Raw genomic sequence first — 2,716 nt, forward strand, 5'->3', positions numbered from 1 at the left:
ATCAAATAAAAAAAAGACAAAAGAATCGCTTTGGCATCGGAAAATCGGCACAAATTTTTCCGATTCCCATACCGATTCCGATACCCTCAAACAGTGGCGGCTCGTGCATGTAGCTGTGAGACTGCAGCACCCCCAAATTATTTCTACACAATATTAATAATAAAATTAAAAATAATACGTTTGTTTTTTATTATTATTATTTTATTTTTTCTATGTGTACATTATAAAATCATTAAGTTTAATGTCGGTACCTACAAATTCATATAAAAATAAAAATAAAACTTGCTTGGAGCTGTGAAATTCACAGTTACACTTTCTTAATGAAATTCTCTTCTGCGCATGCGCACTTATAGACAGCCGATAACGGCCGCTGGGGAACTGTCACTTCCCGCAGTTCCGCGTCTCAGATGCTCGTGAAATTCGGTGTTTGCTTAGAGTGTGCGCCTGTACTTATAAATATGATAACATTTTGTTATTGAAAAAAGAAAAGGAGGATTATTTACATTTTTTTTAAAATTATTATTAAAATGTGCATATAACGTGTTCTTGTACATAAAATATTGTGCTTTCTTTCTTTTTTAAATACGCACACTTTTAGCGTTGCGATTTAATTCGGTAGCAGACGGAAATATATAATATACATAACCTGTTTTTTTTTTGGTTTTTTTTTTTAAGTATTCGGGGATTTAGCAGTGAAGCTAACACGCGACTAAGGGTAAAAATCAAATATACAATAAATAAATCTTACCATAAAATAAAAATACTTTTCCATCTACCTGCCTTTTTGTTTGTTTGTTTTAAGTACTTTTAAATGCTATTTATTTTTCAACAACTAAACTTTACAAAAAAAAAAGAAAAGAAAAAACTGTTTACATTTTTCCCTAGAAGCAAACAAGCAAACAAGCGAAGAAACATTTTATGTTGAAAATACATTTTAGTTAGAAATCTTTTTAACTTGTATGTTTTAGATATAAAATTTGTTTTAGCATTTATTTGCCTCCAACGAGGACAATGTTAGAAGTTTTACGCTTTGAAAAATGTTTTTTTTTTTGCACAAGGCTTTTTAAAATTAAAATGTATTTGTAAATAAAGAAACAGTTTTTATAATTATGCATTTTTAAACTTTACATTGAATTTGTTAGTAGATGGGGCAGATAATACGCATTAAAAAAGTAATTAGAAATCCTTCTGGACTGAGACAATTTTAATTTTTTGTTTTCTTTGGGAAGAAAGCTACATTAAATTCGATGTTTTATAATGCTTATATATGACACCCTATTTTTTTATAATAAATCTCCACTTTATGTCGATTTTTACCGGCATGGGAAGGTCGGTAAATAGACAAGTTTGTTTGTTCTTTTTATATAAAAAGCAAGTTGTTAAAAGATTTGTAAATAAAATTTGGTTTCTTTAAATATTTTTGTTTGCTCACTATATAAAAATGTAAACTTTTTTTTATTTTGCATTTTATTCACAAATACGTTTTGTTATGAATACATTTTAAAAATAAATTTTGGAAATAAAACTTATTAAATAAAACGCTATTTTCAATGATTACACTCCTAAATTTCAAAGTTTTTCTTTTTTTATTTTTATAAAAATAAATAAGTTATTAAAAAATTGTAAATAAAATGTATTCTTAAAAATGCTTTTCGTTTGTTTGCAAAAAATACCCTCCCCCAAAACGCAAACTTTTATTCAATCTGAAAAGTTTAAAAGTAATAAATGTATATATTATTTTTTATTATTCTATAAAGTGTACACAATTTAAAAAATATTTTTAATAAAAGTTTTTGCGTATTATGCATTTGTGATTGATTATTTGCCTGTGTTTTATATTTGAATATTTATTTGAATGTTTGTTTATTAGTTAATTAAATATTTCCTTACATATTCGAATTTCTTTTACACGATATTAAAACAATGCGTAAAAGTTTTGAAGCAGCAGCACCCCCAATAATCTCAGGCACGAGCCGCCACTGCATATTCCGATTTTTCCGATTCCCGATTCCGATTCCGATTAATCGTCCCACCACTACTTTCTAGCTCTGTCTCTCCTTTTTTCTTTCTTTCTTTTCTCTCTTATTTTCTTTCTTTTCTCTTTCTTTCGTTCTCTCTCCTCTTTCTTTATGTGTGTGTGTGTGCGTCTCTCTCTCTCTCTCTCTCTCTTTCCCTATCTCTCATTTTCTAATAAGATTCTATATTTTGTTTGTTAGGAAATTACGCTTGAACATGCTGAAAAAAAAAAACTTAGCGAAAAAACAAAAAACAAAAACAAAAACAGCAACAAGAAATAATTTAAAAATTAAAAAAAAGTGGAATCTCTTTTATTGGTGCTGTTATGATACCTTTATTTTGTATATCTGGAGAAAAAGAAAAAAAACGGAAAAAAAGAAAAGGAAAAAGTATTAAAAAAAAAGACAGATTAAAAAAGAAAAAAGGGAAATAATTAAAAAGAGAGAGAACAAAAACAAAAACAAGGCCAGCCTCGTTTTCATGTAGATTTGTTATTAAAACGCGTGTTTTTATTATTTTTTATTTATTTATTTTGCCTGCGCGTGCGTGCGTGTGTGTGTGTGTGTGTGTGTGTGTGTGTGTGTGTGTGTGTGTGTGTGCCTGCGCGCGCGTGTGTGTGTGTGTGTGTGTGTGTGTGTGTGCGCGCCTGCGTGTGCGTGTGTGTGTGTGTGTGTGTGTGTGTGTGTGTGTGTGTGTGTGT

The 2,716-nt window shown here is 29.3% G+C and overlaps 1 protein-coding gene across 2 annotated transcripts in view; it reads left to right on the forward strand.

Moving 5' to 3' along the window:
* Positions 1-2,705: 2,705 nt before the first annotated feature.
* The window catches only part of LOC145266348 (monocarboxylate transporter 12-like), a 266,031-nt gene continuing 266,020 nt past the window's right edge, over positions 2,706-2,716 (forward strand). For both annotated transcript variants that reach the window (XM_080121955.1, XM_080121956.1), the window contains exon 1: positions 2,706-2,716. This exon is cut by the window's right edge and continues 341 nt beyond it. The gene's annotated coding sequence lies outside the window, so the exon portion shown is untranslated.

This window comes from Euprymna scolopes, chromosome 41 (genome assembly GCF_053919585.1).
Source record: "Euprymna scolopes isolate OS-2025 chromosome 41, ASM5391958v1, whole genome shotgun sequence".
Lineage (NCBI taxonomy): Eukaryota > Metazoa > Mollusca > Cephalopoda > Sepiida > Sepiolidae > Euprymna > Euprymna scolopes.